This window comes from Apodemus sylvaticus, chromosome 5 (assembly GCF_947179515.1).
Source record: "Apodemus sylvaticus chromosome 5, mApoSyl1.1, whole genome shotgun sequence".
Taxonomy (NCBI): Eukaryota; Metazoa; Chordata; class Mammalia; order Rodentia; family Muridae; genus Apodemus; species Apodemus sylvaticus.
In genome coordinates, this window is record NC_067476.1 from 42,808,194 (window position 1) to 42,828,580 (window position 20,387).

Genomic DNA, 20,387 nt, shown 5'->3' on the forward strand with positions numbered 1-20,387 from the left:
CTAAAGCTATCATCTTTAATTCAATGTTTGACAATCCTGTAGACCAAAAAGAACCAAAAATTGGCCATTTGGCATGATCCAATATAACACATAAAATCATGGTTTTACTTTTCTAACCTCCAAAGCCTCATTGAAAAAGTCAAAATAATGTTACAACCTTCAAAGTTTTAATTGCTATTTCAGAATAATCAAATGTAATCCTTAAGGCAAACACTGCTCTTGCTGGCCTTTGAAAGCCAATTTTAATGGCATTACTTCATAACTCTGTGAGGTTTTGCTTACTTAAAGTTAACTTTAGCTTTTGGGCATTATTGAATTCTTCATCTAGTGATTTTTCTGATCAAGTTATCTTGAACTGGGTTTTCTATAGTAGTTTATTTATTATGTTATCACATGATATATGTCATCATAGAACTATTGTATTTTGTCCACTTTATGGAGTTTATTTGATGGTATGGTATTACATGTTATGTAACTTTTTTTTTAATTTGTACATTGCTACTCATCATTTATATGTTCATTCAATCACTGTGTAACTTTATTAGTCAAATAATTTCAACAAATTTGGTTTTCATACCATATTTTAATATCATGACTTCTCACTACAAATCCAAATGTAGATGAGCTTGGGTTTTCAAGCTCAATTCTGTACTAGAGGTCATCATTTTCATGACTCAGATGATTATTGTACTGGCTTAAATTTCACAAAGACAACAAATCAGATTTTCAAAAAGAATTCATCATCCCATGGCGACCAGCTTGAGGATTGTTGAGTATTGCTAGTCAGGGAGCATGGTCTCATTCAGTTTGAGAGAAATGTGTCTGGTAATAAAATGCTGGTGAAAAGAAAACCATGATCAGAGCTCAGAACTTTCTGTGCTCTTTGGTACCTTGGCATAGATATACCAAGAGGTTACATGAAGATTAGTATCATATATTTGAGATATAAATTCTTCCCAAGAAGAAGGAAGAGGAGTAGACAAGAACTCCTTTATCCGTAGTTCCCATTCTAACAAGTCTGAATCAGACTGACCTGTGATACAAGTCTCTGGAGGCACAACTGATCTTCGAATAAGGGAAAGTGCATTGCCAGAAATCTGAAGATCTACATTTAAATATTAGTCATATGGCATAAGACTTTTTTCTTGTAAGTCACTAATCTCTTTGGATCTCATTTTTTTTTAACTATGTGCTAGGGACAGTGATATTAGTATATGCCCAGATCACCACTTGAAGTGTCATATAACAGCATATATTATATCATAATATAATATCACATAACTTTAATGAATTAGATAGTGAAATAGGGAAGTTTTATTATCAGGTATATAAAGCATTTTCATCATGCTTTAGAATTGTAGGAATATTCCCTTATGGCTTAGACATACCCATAATAGCTTCATATTTGCAAAACACCTGGAGTAATTTGAATTTGGACTGAAACTGATTTAGTAAGCCAAACTTTTGTGATTAAGAAGAGTAGATATTAATAATTTATAAATTTATGCATCAGATGTGAATGAAGATATGGCTTAGAATGCAGGGTTTCTGTGCTATATGATGACATTTTGGATTTGTTTGGTGTTACTTGTCTTTTGAGAAAGAGCCAAGATTCACACAGTTGATCCCGTGCTGAGGCTTCCTGAAGTGCAGAGCTTACCCAATATGCTGAGGAACTTTGCTTCCATTTTTCTCTCTTTCCTCTTTGTTTTCTCATCTCCCTTTCTCTCACTCTACTCTTCTTTCCCTCCCTCTCTCCTATTCTTACCTCCTCTGAGTCAATAATAGAAGCTTCTACCCTTCTCAATGTTCAGATGAATATTTTATTTTATAGTCTATTAGACAGAGGAGAAGCAGGCCAGTCCAAATTCATGATAATGGAAGGATATACCCTACCTCTTGTTGGGGGATATAGAGTACAGAAAAGAAAGTGTCAGTTATGATGTTTTTTTTTAGAAACAAATTAGTCAAAATTCTTACTTCTAGGCATAAGGGAATCTGTAGGTAATTTTAAAAAATATTTTAATTTTATTTAATTTTCTGTGTATGAGTATTGTGCCTGCAAATTTGTCTGTGCATCATGTGTGTGTCCTCTGTCTGCTCACAGAAGCCAAAAGAAGGCATTGGATGCTTTCAAACAGGATTGATAGATTGGGTTATGAGCTGTCAGTGGGAATAGGGGTTGATCTTAGTTCCTCTAAAAGAACAGATAGTGCTCCCTGTCATTGAGCTATCTCTTTAGCCCCTGTAGTTATGTTTCAAAAATATTTCTTACAATTTAGGATTATAGGGTGAAATATTTATGGGTATAAGATTATAATGTTAGAAACTGTTTTTGATATAGCCTGGAGAATGAAGAGAGGAAGGAGGTCTGCTTATGTATAATGCTCACTACAGTTGGTTATTGGAACTCTGTGATTAAATTCTAATCTCACTATTTTGCAAAACTTTTAAAATATTTGAGTATAAACATTTTACTTTAACTCCAGAGTATCAAAAAGTATCCTATATTTATATTATATTTGCAATTGTATCACTAGTGCCACCTTTTTTGTTTAATACTGACAATAAATTATTTCATAAATTATACTGTATTTATCTTCTTTTAGTAAAAAATGAGTTTAAAATACTATCCTATTATTTCTATTGTCCTTTACATTATTTAAATGGTCTAAGTTAAAATGCATTTTTATGTTAAATATTATGTATTTTACAATAGTAAACACATTTTAAGTGAAAAATCAGCTAAAATTAATCATGTAATGGCTTTGAAACTATTGTTTTGGGAAATGAAGTATTAGGTAAGTAAATATTAGTTTATCAATGTAATGAGCATTCTCATAGTCCACTAACTAGAAAATTTGCTTCTCAGTCCATTCCATTTCCTTAAGAAAGCCAACATTTTCCATACCTTTGAGAAATACTGTATTTTAGAAATACAAAACATGATTAACTGAACTATAATAAGAATTTTTTTCTAAGAGAAAAAGGAAAGATGAGAAGGGTAACAACTCATTGCAAAAAACTGAGATTTCATGGTATCCAGAAAGACATTTCATTTTCTTTTCCCTCAAACTACCAATTAAATGTACAGTTTAATACAGACTAAAATTTTTTTTTTAGCCAAGTCCGTTTTTCTTCTTGTTAGCACATTGTTATTTATTTAACTTCCAACAGTTTAGTGTTACATAAAACTGAAATCTTTGTGTGAAACAGCACTATTATTCATTGAAGATCCTCTTTGAACATTTTTCCATGAATACCAGGATTAATAAGTACTTTTTTTCTTTTGAAAAGTTCAGTAGGGAATGATTAAATCTTACAAAAGATTAAGCAGTACTTTTGGCAGCTGCTAACTACCATGATGCAGTGTTAGCAGAGCTGGTTCACCTGTTATTTACCTTTGACTTGAGACTTTTATTAAACTAACAGGCTTGTTATATTCACATCTCTTGGAAAGAGTACTGAGTAACAAGGTGAAACAGATAGATTATATAGCACCAGGAAAGACTTAAACTCTCCAGAGTTTTAGCGTATGAGTTTAGCTAAACCTGCTAAGCACCATCAAAGCAGACATTCTCGAATGATGACTACCTAGACATTCAAATAAGAAATATGCAAAGAGACAATTCCAGAGACTGTCCCATCTGGGGTTCCACCCATATACAGTCACCAAACTCAGACACTATTGTGGATGCCAACAAGCACTTGCTAACAGGAGCCTGATACAGCTGTCTCCTGAGAGGCTCTGCCAGTACCTGACAAATATAGAGGCGGGTGTTCTCAGTCAACCATTGGACTGAGCACAAGGTCCCCAATAGAGGAGCTAGAGAAAGGACCAAAGGAGCTGAAGGAGCTTGCAGCCCTATAGGAGGAACAACAATATGAATGAACCACTACCCCCAGAGCTCCTAGGGACCAAGCCACAAACCAAAGAGTACAGACAGAGGGACCCATGGCCCTAGCTGCATATGTAGCAGAGGATGGCCTGATTGGACATCAAAGGGAGAAGAGGTCCTTGGTCCTGAGAAGGCCTGATGTCCCAGTATAGGGAACATCAGGACTGGGAAGCGAGAGTGGGTGGGTTGGTGGGCAGGGGTGGGGATGGGTTAAGGTGTTTTCAGAGGAAAAACCAGGAAAGGGGAGAACATTTGAAATGCAAATAAAGAAAATATCCAACAAAAATATAAAAAAAATAGAAATACGCAAAAGAACCACAACATCTCAAATCTGTCATGAAGGATGTGATTTCCAATTAAATAAAATGGTGAAATCAGGTAATATTTCATTAATCATTCAATAATCATTCAACATTCTGAGTTCAAATAATTTTCTAAACTTTAAATGTGTCCTATAGAGTTAAAAGAGTGTTTGTTTATGCGTGTGTGTGTGTGTGTGAGTGTGTATGTGTGTGTCTATGTGTGTGTGTCTGTGTGCATTTGAGTACATACTATTATTTGATTTTGTAGAAATCAGATATGCATAGGTACAGGTTCTGCTATAAATCAGGTTTAGCATTGTGTTTTTTATCGTAACTCGAAAAAAATGCAACTTAAGGTTTGAAAGATGCTGATTTATATTATGTAGGGATATATATTTCTGAGGGAATAAGTATTCACTTCCTTTATCTGATTTTTAGAGTTATCCATTACCTAAAAGACAATAGAACCTCTGGCTTAGCAATAGAGCACAGTGACATGTACCTGTCACTCTAGCAGTGGGGGAAGTCAGAGATAGGCAGATCCCTAGAGTTTATTGGCCAGCTAGTCTAGCCAAATTGTTGTGCTTAAACTTCAGAGGGAAAACCTGTCTCAAAACACAGTGGGATGGCATCAAAGAAGACATGACTTTTATACAGATGCGCACTCATATTGTATGCATATATCCACATGTGTCCACACCCAGATCAGCTTGGACACCCCCCTCCCCCACACACACTTGACCTAGAGCAAAGTCTTTTGTGAATTTCTGGATTACAAGCTTAATTTTAATCATCATGTCGTCATGTAAGAAGCAGAGATAGGGAATGAGACAAGGAGTGAGAAAGAGAAGAGAGACACATTCTGAGTCTGTTAGAAAAAGATGAGGACTAAAGAGGGGAAATTGGTACAAAGGAGACAGAACATAAGTAGAGACACCAGGCAGCATGTCAGATCAGGGCAACTGTCTCCAGAGAAGTTTCTTCTTGCAATAGGTGATAATTAAAACAGAGGCAGACAACATGACAACAGATCATGTACTGAGAGTGAGAGACATTTGAGCACTAGCCCTGAGTGAGAAGTCTGCATCATAGCCATCTCCTCCCCATGGAGGAAGTGGCAGAATAATCATAAGAACCAGAGGTGGCATACAGTTGTGAGAAAAATACCATTTTATCGGTGCAACAAGGCTGATGCACTTGTGAATTCACAGATAGTGTAACAAGGTACATAAGACCTGAACTGGCTCAAGCCAGACAGTCTCAGAATGGAGAATTAGGCACAAAGTTCCTCTCTAAGCAATTTGCAATTGATAGACAATAGAAGAGTGAAAATCAGTTTTCTTCAATACAGTGACGCTGACTATATCAACCACACATCTCAAGGCAGGCCCTGTGCTCAGGACTATAGTTGATCAACACTATAGAAGTGCCTGAGTTTTTGATGGCTTTTCTTCATTCTTTTATAATAGTAAAAAGAAAACATGATAGGGCTGGGTAGGAAACGTTAGAAGATTTGGGAGGAGTTGAGAGACAGGAGAATTATGATAGAAATATACTGAATTAAATTATCAAAAAACCAATAACAAATATACCAACAGCATTACTAGTAGAAAATTTGTTCAAGATCCCAGTGAAATCAAGGGTGGCATCTTGCCTGAGGAATAGATGGCTTACACATAGAAGGAAGGTTTCTCAAAACTCCCAAGGCAATATCTCTGCTAGTTTTCAGATGTGAGCTGAGATTTGGTTTGAGATTGACATATTAGTCATTTTTATTATTCCATAATGAAGATGTGTATCAAAGCATCATATTGTATTCTATAAATATAGAGAACAGTAACCTTTTCTTCCTGTTAAATCTTCAATTTAGAAATGAGCTAATTCATTAGGAAGCAGCTTTGACAACAGGAACATTTCCATCTGAGGGGAAGTTGATGAGTTTTACTTGGTTAGATCACATCTGATAGGTAGGAGCTGGCTAAGAGTCTATGATATTTTATTCTAACTGCAATAATTTACTCGAGTCATTTACTTTAGTAACAGGTTCCTGGAAGGCTCTCATTGCCTCCTGGATTTCTTCTTTTTGGAGACCTGACAAACTTCAATGGAGACCCAGGAGAACAAGGATTATAAATGCCAATATACTGGAAGCCATCTAATATAACCACAAAAGTATAAAGAGATGACTTCCAGAGAATTTGCTGTTAACCCTTCTGCCTAGGTTTTTATATTTCTCCCTTCTTTCCTTCTTCCCTTTCACCTCTGTGTCCCTCACTTTCTTCTCCTTTCCTCCTTAGCAAACATTTAGCAGAAATTAGATTTGTGTAAGAGAAAATTATGAAAATATTAAATAAATACCCTATCCTCAAGATATGGAATAAAGTTGCATGATAAATGAAAACTATAAAAGTACTTTTATCTTAATTATATATTACCAGATCCTTCAAGAGAGAAAAATATTAATCTAATACTAAAAATATTATGTTAATACTAAAATCCACGTTGAGTCATCAAATTAAATATATGACTGATTCTATCATAATACAGAAATAGTTATACCCAAAAGTTACCTGAAGGTATCAATAGGATAGTGTTATCAAACAGAGACATCTAACAACATTATTTTCAAGTCATATAGAAGAATTTTGATTTAGTTCATTAAAAACAAATCACCTTTGATTTCTGAAGTAACTTTCAACCAATACGCACATGCATAATTTAAAATAAATGAAGAGAAATAAGAATGGTACTTTAGCTTATTTAGAAGGTTCGATGAAGAAGCAGTAACTCTGTATGAATAATCACAGACATCCTGTTTCTCACATCACTTCTCAGGGACAACTTTGTGGGAGGTCATTTTTCTTGATTCTAAATGGTCACAAATAATTCCATTTTGGCTGATATTAAACCTTATGTCTCATCAGAAAAATTTTAGCCTTGATATTTTTTTAAGAAAAAGAAAACTAATAAGATTTTTTTATTCCTCCTAGGTGGAAGCATGAATGTAATTGGAACATAAGGCATCATACGTTCAAAGAACAAGTGGAAATCAATCCACTGTGTGCCTCTTCCCAGGGAGCACAATTTTCTCAATAACTGCCAGCTTATTAAATGTGTAAACTACAATTGTACATGTGCATCCCTGTTCTTGATTTATTCATTGTAGCTTTTGTGTTTTACCAGTATACAAAATATTCTTGGTTTTCTTTCAAATCCTACTTTGTATTTGAAATGATCCTGTTCAATTTTCTATTGAACATGGATGAATAGCAAAACACATGGATTATTTCTTTTGAGATATTCTTTCAAATTTCAAATGAGAAATAGGAAATGATGCCATTTAGTATAACTTGTATCTTAAATAGTTCTTACTAATTCAGTCCCATTGACAACTTATTTTAGGCTTTTCACATGTAAAGTATTCAGACTTCATTTGACATTAAAATTTAAGATAGTGTTTTTCCCAACTTCTGGATTTCATACTCTAGTTAAAGTTTGAGTTGATGGTCCATGGGGTCCTATAGACATCCTCAGACCTTACAGGCTATACTGACTGCATTATTATACCTATTACATCATTGCTATACCCACCGGTCAATGCATTACTCAACCTTCATCATAAAAGTATCAATTAACACTTAAACCTACAACTGGTTAATGTGCAGAAAATAAAACTCATTATTAAGCCCTAAGTGCCTTTATCATATACTTCATCTCAATGCTCAGGCACCTATGTGGAACTTGGAATAGAAAGATTGCAAGAACCACAGTTGGTAAGTAGCTTCAAAGAAACAGCATTTTCCAGATACAATAGACCACATTCATATATGAACTCATAGAAATGGTGACAGCATGCAGAAGACTTGCATAAAGCCATGCTAGACACAATTCCAGCATAGGGTGAAGGGAAGTCCCACCCCTAGCCAAGAAGCTATTTGTAAATGACAGCTGCTGGGGAAGAGGAAAAAACATCAAGTTTCTTTAGTGGAGTGACACTGGGTATATATTAAACATATTCTAGGGAAGGCACCGTGCCCAGGGACAGCTGGCTAGCACAAATTCAAGCCCAGGCTTTTTGTTTGTTTATTTTTCAGAGAGAAACATCAAGTTAGTTCAATACTAACCTTTTAAACAATGTGTTTTGAAATGAGGAGCAGTGATTCTAGCATGCTAAATGTTAATTAAATACAAGTAAAGGATAAGGGAAAAGTGTTACTACAAAATGGAAAGACACATCTGTCTGGATCTCTGCTTACATCCCCTCTGGTGAAGTGAGGCTACTTATCATCATATATTATTTCCAAATAATTCTGTTTGTCCTTAGGATAAATTTTGTTCTTTCTCCTCTGGCAGTGGGAATTTTTATTCTGGAAATATACAAGACATTGGGGGGAAAAAAAAAGCCTGAACCATTCCATATGAAGGGCTAGAAGAGCGAGCATACTATTTGTTGCTAGGGATGTGATCAGAAGTTACTGTGCTGCTGAGAAATTGAAAGTAATTATTCCCTGTGGAAAAGAAGATAATCTTGTATTTAAAAGATGGAGGGACCAATGGCTCCAGACATATATGTAGCAGAGGAATGCCTTGTCATGCATCAACAAAAGAAGAGGACCTTGGTCCTACATTCCCCAGTGTAGAGGAATGCAAGGGTGGGGAGGCTGGAGTGGGTGGGTGGGTAGGGGCACACCCTCATAGAAGCAGTGGGGAGGGTATAGGATAAGGGATTTCTAGGGGAAACTATGAAGGGGATAACATTTGAAATGTAAATAAACAAAACCAATTTTTTAAAAAATGTTAAAAATGTTAACAGATCACATGGACAATTGAAACTTCATTCATTAGCAGGCAAATTTTCAAAATTGTAAAAAGTAAAGGTCTGAGTATCACTGTTTTACATTATGTTAGTGTTTGCTTCACTTCTGAGTGAAAAATAATTCCATGATTTTATATATATATAAATATATATATATAATATATATAAAATATATATATTTCACCTGGGGAAATATGAATTTATCTTGGATCTTTATATCATGAAATACAATCTCTACTTTTAAAAGAAAGACTTGATTAAAAAATTCTTTTTTTATTATTTTTTTATTAGATATATTTTTTATTTTCATTTCAAATGATTTCCCCTTTCCTAGGCCCCCCCCACTCCCAGAAAGTCCCATAAGCCCCCTTTTCTCCCCCTGTCCTCCCACCCACCCCTTCCCACTTCCCCGTTCTGGTTTTGCTGAATACTGCTTCATTGAGTCTTTCCAGAACAAGGGGCCACTCTTCCTTTCTTCTTGTACCTCATTTGATGTGTGGATTATGTTTTGGGTATTCCAGGTTTCTAGGTTAATATCCACTTATTAGTGAGTGCATACCATGATTCAGCTTTTGACTCTGGGTTACCTCACTTAGTATGATGTTCTCTAGCTCCATCCATTTGCCTAAGAATTTCATGAATTCATTGTTTCTAATGGCTGAATAGTACTCCATTGTGTAGATATACCACATTTTTTGCATCCACTCTTCTGTTGAGGGGTACCTGGGTTCTTTCCAGCATCTGGTGATTATAAATAGGGCTGCTATGAACATAGTAGAGCATGTATCCTTATTACATGGTGGGGAATCCTCTGGGTATATGCCCAGGAGTGGTATAGCAGGATCTTCTGGAAGTGAGGTGCCCAGTTTTCGGGGGATTTCCAGAGTGGTTGTACCAATTTGCAACCCCACCAGCAGTGGAGGAGTGTTCCTCTTTCTCCACACCCTCTCCAACATCTGCTATCTCCTGAATTTTTAATCTTAGCCATTCTGACTGGTGTAAGGTGAAATCTCAGGGTTGTTTTGATTTGCATTTCCCTAATGACTAATGAAGTTGAGCATTTTTTAAGATGCTTCTCCGCCATCCGAAGTTCTTCAGGTGAGAATTCTTTGTTTAACTCTGTACCCCATTTTTTAATAGGGTTGTTTGGTTTTCTGGAGTCTAACTTCTTGAGTTCTTTATATATATTGGATATTAGCCCTCTATCTGATGTAGGATTGGTGAAGATCTTTTCCCAATTTGTTGGTTGCCGATTTGTCCTCTTGATGGTGTCCTTTGCCTTACAGAAACTTTGTAATTTTATGAGGTCCCATTTGTCAATTCTTGCTCTTAAAGCATACACTATTGGTGTTCTTTTCGGAAACTTTCTCCCTGTACCGATGTCCTCAAGGGTCTTCCCCAGTTTCTTTTCTATTAACTTCAGGGTGTCTGGCTTTATGTGGAGGTCCTTGATCCATTTGGATTTGAGCTTAGTACAAGGAGACAAGGATGGATCAATTCGCATTCTTCTGCATGCTGACCTCCAGTTGAACCAGCACCATTTGTTGAAAAGGCTATCTTTTTTCCATTGGGTGTTTTCAGCTTCTTTGTCGAGGATCAAGTGGCCATAGGTGTGTGGGTTCATTTCTGGATCTTCAATCCTGTTCCATTGATTCTCCTGCCTGTCACTGTACCAATACCATGCAGTTTTTAACACTATTGCTCTGTAGTATTGCTTGAGGTCAGGGATACTAATTCCCCCAGACTTTCTTTTGTTGCTGAGAATAGTTTTAGCTATCCTGGGTTTTTTGTTATTCCAGATGAATTTGATAATTGCTCTTTCTAACTCTGTGAAGAATTGAGTTGGGATTTTGATGGGTATTGGATTGAATCTGTAGATTACTTTTGGCAAAATGGCCATTTTAACTATATCGATTCTACTGATCCATGAGCATGGGAGCTTTTCCCATTTTTTGAGGTCTTCTTCCATTTCCTTCTTCAGAGTCTTGAAGTTCTTGTCATACAGATCTTTCACATGTTTGGTAAGAGTCACCCCAAGATACTTTATACTGTTTGTGGCTATTGTGAAGGGGGTCATTTCCCTAATTCTTATTGGTTCTTTATAAATTTCACATCATGCATCCCAATCCCACTCATACCTTCTCATACAAGTCCTTCACCCTTGCAACCTTCCCAATGAGGAAAAACAAACAAGCAAAAAAAAAAAATCAAAACCCCAACTCATTATGGAAACTGTAGTGTGTCCCAGTGTGTGCCATAGTGTACCAATTTGTTCACACTTCTTTGCTTACAAATGCTCACTTCAATGATTCCTCTAAGATATCCCATTATTATTCTGTGTTGTGAAGATCCTGCAGTTTTAGATCTGTAGGACCATCTCTTCATGTACTTCAGTTGTTTGTAGATGGGATAGATGTTGGGATGGGCCAACTCAAAGCCCTGAATCTGGGCCTGAAAGGTGTCTGAGCTGCTAAGACCACCAGCTCTCCTGCTTTCTTTCCATCAGGGCTGGTTCACCAGAACTCCTTTTCTACCAGGGCCAAATCTACCCTGCTGCCAAGATGAGGTCCAGGTCCTGTTCTCTAGAGAGTTGCAGTCAGTGATATACATGACCAATTCTCACACTCTCATGATCCTGGGAGCAGATCTCCTTTCTGACATAGGTGGTGAGGGGTGAGGGAAGAGTGGACATCTCTCCACTGTTCACACCTCAGCTCTCTCATACTCACACCCTCGGGTATGGCTAATCACAACCCCCATATGTAGGACCAGGTAAGATATTGGTCTGTTCTTTTGAGTACTGTAGAAGGTGAGGTGCAGCACCAGCTCTCCAGATCTGTTGACCTGGAGGTTATCTCTCCTGCCTACTATTGGGGACAAGGTACAGGGTGTCATCTCTCTGTCACTCATGTCACAGTACTGGATGCAAGTGGCTAGAGCCAGCTCTCCCATCTTCACTCTCTCTGGGTCTACTTGTCACCCTGGTCAACTGTCCTCTGCTGCCCAGGTGAGGTACAGGGCCTGATCTCCCTAGTGCTGCCACAGCACAGAAGAGTGTGGTAAGGCCAGATCCCCCATGCTCATATCCTGCAATGTGAGAGGCTATCTCCCTGTCTAAGAGCTCTTGCCCTGGACTGGTGTTTGTCTCAGGTTTGTATTTTTCAGAGAATGTTAGGCTACTTACTAATCATTCAGATGTTCACAGGTCAGAACATTAACCATAGACCTAGCTTCTCTCTTCTCTGTCCCCTACTGATATACATATGACACAACAGCCATACCTGCAACCCTTCTAGGGGCAGGGAAAGTGATTTTCAAAATAAAGTTTGTGAAATCAGTGTTTATGGAATTCTAAATGTAATTTACTATGCTTGCTCAAGAGCGAAAACAGATATTTATGTACAAGTTTTGGTCCTTTGTGGTTGCTGGGTGACTTATAAACAAGAGAAATTTATTTCTCAAAGCTTTGTAATCTAGAAAGTTCAGTACCAAGGGTCATCATCCTCAAGTATTTTTAATGTGCAAGGACAGGCTCAAAGATTTCTCAAATCTGGTTTTCTACCCTTTTTGTCTTCAGAGTGTAAGAAATGCTTGGAAATATGAATGTTAACAAGTGACTATAACAAATTCTTTATAGATACTCTGATGCGCTATTATATTTTAATGTTGACATATAGATGAGCTCACATGTCTACACTTGCATATAAGTTTTGGAAATGTCAGAGAGCAGGCAGGAAAAAAATGAAACCTTGGAAAATGTTTGTGAGGAAGCTATGAGCAATAGATAGGCTTCTGACATGATGCAGTTATTATCAAGTTATAGACTTCAAAATACAAAATAACAGGGAGTCAGTGAAACACTGACTTTCATCTAAGTTGTAATTTAAAAACTACTACTGTCAAAATGCATGTTCTTTGGTCTAGACAACTTGTTTTCAAGGAGCTGTCTCTTTAAATAAATAGAAGAAAAATGTGTATGGAACCAAGATTTGGGATTTTCAGCAGGTGTGGGAGGTGGAAATGAGTAGAGAAAGAGACTATATAAAAATATCTCAAATCCTTCATTCATTTATTTATTCATTCATTCATTAAATCATTCACTTTATGATTTGTTGAAAACATACTATAGTACCCCTGAGCTGCTTTCTATGCATACAGAAATAAAACATTCAACTTTACTTTTGAAGAGCTCACATTTTAGTATGGTGCACAATATAGTAAATAAACAGCATTCACAGGAAGTTAGGAAATAGACAATAAATGTCCTTAGTGCCATGACAGAATTAGTCATAGCGACTGGAGAAGACTGAGAAGACTTGCCTCATCTGGGATTACGTGTATGTAAAACCTTCCTACAGGAAACCAATTCGGATACACTGGAGTTTTCAAATAGAAGTTTGAGAAAAAGGCCCTGTTATAATTGTGGCATGAATGTTGTAAGAATAGCCACTCACTTTCTAATTAGATTTAAAGTCTGTTTCACAGATGTAACTTAAGCAATTAACTGGGAAAAAGCTCCATACCTTTCTAGGTCATAGGACAGATGAGAGAATTTCATACCTTTATTCTGACACAGACATAGTAACAAATTGACCTTTAAATTTTTATCATTATGCCCATAAATTGGTGTATCTTAACCTCCTCAGAGGGGCTTCTCTTAGTAGTAGAAGACAATTAATATAGAGACCCAGAGCTGGTGTCTCCATTAATATAGAGACCCACATGTTGATGTGAAGAATAAAGATTCTGTGTGCTTAGCTCTAAGTGAGACATCTTTTTGGATGGGTGATGGATGATCAAGTTCTCTACCTTATCTGAAGAGATGTTGGCAACAGGGGAAGGAGAGTCCTATCTAGTCACTGAGTGACTAAGTATACCCAGGCAGATGGTTCTATACCTATGTAACATAGAAACAACACTAAGCAGATTTGTGAGTTTTTTTAAGAGCACATGTTGAAAAATGTAGATGAGATAATATTGTGGATCAGCCTGGTGATGTTTGTATTCTGATTTTAAGTCCATTTCTTCAAGAAGGGTTGCCCCTAACAAGCAGTCCATCACATACTCAGGTGACCTCATGTGAAACTTCTCCAAATTTTTTAACTGGTCAATAAGGGCTAGAACCAGTGATTGGTCAGTGGAGAGGAAAGTTAGGACTAGAGGTTTGTGAGTGAGAACAAGTAGAGATGGAGGAGAAGGAGGAGAAGGAGGAAGCCTCGATGAACCAGAACCATGTGGCCAGGAGAAACTGTAGGGGGCAAGAAGTCTCATAGGTGGGGAATAAGTTAGTATAGTGTTGGATCTTCCCAATCTAGGCATGTAGTTTATTATAATAACTGGATTGTGTGTTTTTTATTTGGGCTTACTCCTGTAACAAATTAGTGCCCCATGTTGAGCACCATATATAGTAATAATATTTTCAAAAATCCCCAGCACAGGGTTGCTTCCCAACTCAATTGTTTATGTTCCTGAATGAAAGACACACACAGCCTTATATTTTAATATGCCTTAAGCATCCCAAAAGTTGGCAACTGCCTAACCTCCAGGCTGTTAGAATCTACTTCCCATCAATGATTCCAATTTACTACTTCTAATGTCTATATTCCATAGTAGTTTCTCCTGACTCAATTGAACAGTCCTCTGGGCCACCTTCTCTTGGCTCCTTTACATAGTGGTGCTACTTCTTTGTCTTGTACACTGCTCAGGCATGACATCTTTCCTTTTTTTTTTCCTCTTCACAGTTCCAAGTCCAGGAACCCTAAATCTTGCCTCTGTCTCTCTCTCTCTGTGTCTCTCTGTCTCTGTCTGTCTGTCTGTCTGTCTGTCTGTCTTTCTCCCTCTCTTCTTCCCAACTATTAGCTGCTGGCATCTTTATTTGCCAGTCAGAATTAACTGGGGGCGGGTTCCAAGAAGCTATGTGCAGAACCTCTCATGTAAACTTTAGGGGTACCCGATTAGCATTAGAATACAAGCTACTGGATAGAGGAGGAATTGGAGAGAAGCAAATGGGGTTGTATTTGATCAGACCACATTATAGGTGTGGACAAAATCCTCAGTATAAAAGATCTAAGAGCTCACCTTTCTTTTTTTTTTATTTTTTTTATTCGATATATTTTTTTATTTACATTTCAAATGATTTCCCCTTTTCTAGCCCCCCACTCCAAGAAAGTTCCATAAGCCCCCTTCTCTCCCCCTGTCCTCCCACCCACCCCTTCCCACATCCCCGTTCTGGTTTTGCCGAATACTGCTTCACTGAGTCTTTCCAGAACAAGGGGCCACTCTTCCTTTCTTCTTGTACCTCATTTGATGTGTGGATTATATTTTGGGTATTCCAGTTTTCTAGGTTAATATCCACTTATTAGTGAGTGCATACCATGATTCACCTTTTGAGTCTGGGTTACCTCACTTAGTATGATGTTCTCTAGCTCCATCCATTTGCCTAAGAATTTCATGAATTCATTGTTTCTAATGGCTGAATAGTACTCCATTGTGTAGATATACCACATTTTTTGCATCCACTCTTCTGTTGAGGGATACCTGGGTTCTTTCCAGCATCTGGCAATTATAAATAGGGCTGCTATGAACATAGTAGAGCATGTATCCTTATTACATGGTGGGGAATCCTCTGGGTATATGCCCAGGAGTGGTATAGCAGGATCTTCTAGAAGTGAGGTGCCCAGTTTTCAGAGGAACCGCCAGACTGATTTCCAGAGTGGTTGTACCAATTTGCAACCCCACCAGCAGTGGAGGAGTGTTCCTCTTTCTCCACACCCTCTCCAACACCTGCTGTCTCCTGAATTTTTAATCTTAGCTATTCTGACTGGTGTAAGGTGAAATCTCAGGGTTGTTTTGATTTGCATTTCCCTAATGACTACTGAAGTTGAGAGCTCACCTTTCTAGACAAAGTTAACATCAATGTTTGTTAACAATAATCTCAGAGTATTAGTTTGTATTGTTTCATAGTTTTCTATGAAATAGCTTCAGACAACAACAAAGGACTTATAATTAAAGTGCTATGGGATTCTTTGTAAAAAACTAGACACTGTAGTGTAAAGGCTTATACCAAGTATTATTTTTCTAAATTTTCACATTAATTCTTTCAAAACTGATTTTTAATGAAGAAATTGAATGACTGTGTGGTGTATAAACATTCTGGCATCATAACATTGAATGGTATATCCACTGTTAGAACTTACATTGCTTAGTTTTAAAGCCCAAGATCTTGAAGAGCATTTAGAACCAGCAGATGTCTCAACAAATAAGTGAAATAACCACCAAGCCTGGTAATCCATCTGAGCTTGAGCCCCATAACCCATGTTATGTGAGGAGGGACCCAACTTCCAAGGTTATCCTCTGACCTGCACAAACATATTCTGTCCATTTATTTGCCCCCATATCAATCAATCAATCAATCAATCAACCAATCAGTCAATCAATCAATCAATCAATCACACACACGCACACACATTAAGAAGCTGAAGACTACTTAGTCCAATATTTGTATAGTGCATATAAATAGTGCCACATACCATAATAATATTAAGCATTTCCCTGGTGGACAGTTAGTCATTGTTAAAGTACATATTCAGATTTTCAGTTGCTAAGGAGCACTTCACCAGAATAAAGAAAATTTTCTTGGAATGTATGAAAATTAGTGACTAAGATGGTCTCTCCATGTGGTAAGCAATCTTTCAGGTGGTCTCCAATAATTTCTCCTTCTTTTGGAATCATGTCCTCATGAATATAGGCTGCACTCTCATGACAGAATGTAGTAGCAAGACATAAGGGTGTTACTAATACAAAGTTACAAATAGACAGTGTCTTTGTATTGTGCATACTCTCTTACACTGTCTTTGCCTCCAGAGTAAAAAGAAGGCGGTGAGGGGAAGTCCTTGTGGAAATCTCAAGGACAACTTATAATATTTCTAAGTCCTATAACTATAGGTGAGAAGGGAAAAATATCCTTTCCTAATTTATTCTAGAGATGCCCGTAATTATGACCAATAGGTATGTTATTGAAGTCATGACTTATAGACAGTTTTGCAAAAGACCTGGAGTGACCCACAGCCATCCAAAAAACCTGTCTTCAATTTCTGACCTGAGCTGTGAGGCAGCAAATGCTTATTGTTCCAGACATTAAGACTGAGGTTAATTTCTTACTCAACAATAGGTACAAACTTTTGTCCTATCATATACATTATATAGACCCCCGGAGACACCTTAGTGTATGTGTAGTAGGATGACACTCTCTAATTATGCCATCTACATACTACTGAAGCAACTAATATTCTGATAAGATTGCCCTCTCTAATTGACAATAAAACCCTAATGAATTCAAATCACCTCAGAGTTATGCTTATTTCTTTTTCCCCACAAAAATATATTTCTGGTATTTCTAGAATATTTTTGGAAACTCTATAGCAAACTCTCATGCCAGTTGTCTTGGCATGAAGCCGGTTACTCAAACTTCCATAACTGTTCTCTACCAAATTGTTTGTCACTCTGAATACCAAGTTTTCTTTATATCACTGTGTGTGTGTGTGCATGTGGTGTGTGTGTGTGTGTGTGTGTGTGGTGTTTGGGGACTATATGTATTTGTGTGCATGTGTTTGTGTGTGTGTATGTGTGTGTGTGTATAAAAAACTACAGTTCTTACAATATAGTTGTTATTGTAACACGTACAGTAGAGCTAAGGCTGTTGAGATATATACAGCAAGTGTTTTCAAAAACGGCAAGATTATAATGTACTTCTGTAGCTGAAATTCATGACTATATAGGATATTTATACTGCTTAAATAAGTACCTTTCACTGCGAATTTTTCCCTCAAATAGTAGACAAAGAAGAAGGCAATTTTAAAATGGAGTCCTTGCAGTCCCCCACCCACCCCTGACGTGTGCTTTCTCAGGCTCATGAGTCATGGCTGTGTGCATACAGTTGGCTCAGATGAGCTGGCACCCTTGAAACAGCAGCAGCTGCACTAAACAATTACCAGGCTCTAACTGAGAAAATTTCCCATGGGGGACAAAGAGCCAGCTGGGCATTGCTGGTGCTTATCTGGTAGACATTTGTTAGTTTGTATGAACACTAAAATTCCCAGGGCATCAATCAATGGGTGAGATAATTTCACCAAGAATACACTAACCCCAAAGAGCTGCAACTGGAGAAGACCTTTTGTGGGGAGCAGTTTGCCCTCAGTGAGGCAGACTGGGAAGGCTGTTCCAAACATCCAAAATCTGGATGAAGCCTTTGGAATACTGCATCTCATTAGAGAGTCTGCCTCCCATTAATGAAACTAAGGACTCAATTAATCAGTCCTTAGTTTTTTCAGTATAGTGACTTGTTGAAACAATACTCTTAACATGTCTGATCCAAATTATACTGGATAATTTACATAGAACATACTTTCAGTATTAATCTTGTGATGCAGATGTATTATAACAAAGGGTATATCAAAATATTAATATTTGCTTGGCATTACTGTCAAATAATATCTAGGGTCACTTTAATCTATTCAGTATTTCAAAAACCTTCATTATCTTAGAATTAGCATTTTCCTTATTATGAAGACAAATGTTAAAGTAAGGTGATTTTTTTGCAGTAGATTTTATATTTTTAATGTTATGTATATTTAAAATAAAAGTTATAAATCTTAAACTAATGAAAGATTTTTCTAGTTCATTTTAAATTACTTCCATTTTACTAAGCAATATATCACTTGCTCTTTACAGTTAATAGCATAGGTTCATTAGGGCGGACTATTAAATACACTTTTAGAAATGTTTAAGCATACCTAATCTTGAAATAATTGATGGGGCAATTGTTAACCCTATTATAATTTTTACTAAGTAATGATGGCAGAACACAGTGTTTCATTTCCTTGTCAGTTGAAAAGAGAGCATCTTCCCAGGGAATATCTTCAGGTTAGAAGATACACAACATGAGATCCCATGATCAATGTAGAAATACAGCTCTGAAGATGTAAAAATGGTTTATGCACAAAAGCATAAACCACACTTGCAACATTCCTTTATTATAGCCATAAAAATGCTCACGGGTTCGAAAGAGACCATCAGACTTATTTATGATTTTAGTACCTCGGAACTTTAGAAACAAGATGTCTAGAATTTGAATGGACACATAAACACTGTCCCTGAATGGCATTATCATGCCCGATTTTCATGAAAAGTTGTATTCAAAACAGCAAAAGAGAAGTAGGCCATTCTTAACTGGCCCCAAGCAACTGTTAATTTGTAACTCTGGACATTCTGGAAAGTCTGCAGATTTCTCAGTGTTACTTCTTTGGGTAACCTGAAGGATATCTCAAGCCTTGCATGTTAGAAGTGCTCACAGCACAATGGGGAACACAGCAGACAAATTCAAAAAGTTGCAGAGCTCTTAGTTTACAGGCTGATTGGCTGGCACTTTGCCCGCACCTTCTACTCATTGCACACATCCACAACACAGAGAGAAGTCTTGAGTCAACAAAGCAAAACCGAGTTTGTATTTAGTAGGCTTCAGAGAGAGCATGGGGAAAGAGGGAGTGTTTTGCTTTCTATTTTCTGTTTGCAGCTAATCTTTTTTGGCTATTTCCATCTTCACAGAGAAAAATACAGAGGAATAAAAGTAAATGGTACAAAACATTTTGTTCTAATTCTTATTTTCTGTCTCATACTGCTTGAAAAAAATACTATTTTGGTTTTACACGTGAAATGCCATAATTGGTTTAAGAAGTCCCTTACAGCATTTCTTTTTTTCCATGGAGCTTTTAATACAGCAGAGGAAGGCTTCCATGGGCTGACCATACAGACTTCATTACTATTCCAATATGATTTATCAGGGTTAAAGGAACAGTAGTACAGGATATGGTATATCACTGTGGGAGTTTGCTAGGATTAAAGGTATGTGCCACCACCGCCCAGCTCCACTTAATCATTCTTGACAGTAATATACAGACATATGGAGCCAAAATGGACCAATGGACTTCCATCTAGTACCTAGGACCTGCTTAAGAGCATAGAGGATCATGAGTTATTTCACTGGTTAGCTTCTTCTAAGTTCAGATTCAATTTCCGGCATGGCATTTGATAACATTTTGTAGTTATCACTGTATAAACCTGGTAAACCAATCCTGATACTTTGTTGGTGTCTGATCTCATGGTTAACTTCCCCATAATGCAGTCTCTAAGTTCTCTTTTCTAGCACGCATTGACAAGAACAGGAGATATCCATTTAGGGACAAGGACCTTGATTCTTGGCAGAAACATCCTCAGTTGTTCTCTGACTAGAGGCCAAGGCGACCAGAAGAGGGCCCTGGTTCTTGCTCTGGCATGATGTGATTTTCCTCTTCTTTCTCATCACTTAGATGAACA

General features: G+C 37.2%; 1 protein-coding gene and 1 non-coding gene across 3 annotated transcripts in view; both read right to left on the reverse strand.

The window, feature by feature from the left end:
• The window catches only part of Kcnh7 (potassium voltage-gated channel subfamily H member 7), a 476,252-nt gene that overhangs the window by 91,318 nt on the left and 364,547 nt on the right, over window positions 1–20,387 (reverse strand). The window lies entirely within an intron of this gene.
• Window positions 12,185–12,320, reverse strand: LOC127686555 (small nucleolar RNA SNORA17). Its single transcript, XR_007978170.1, has one exon. It is a non-coding gene; the product is annotated as a small nucleolar RNA SNORA17 (small nucleolar RNA).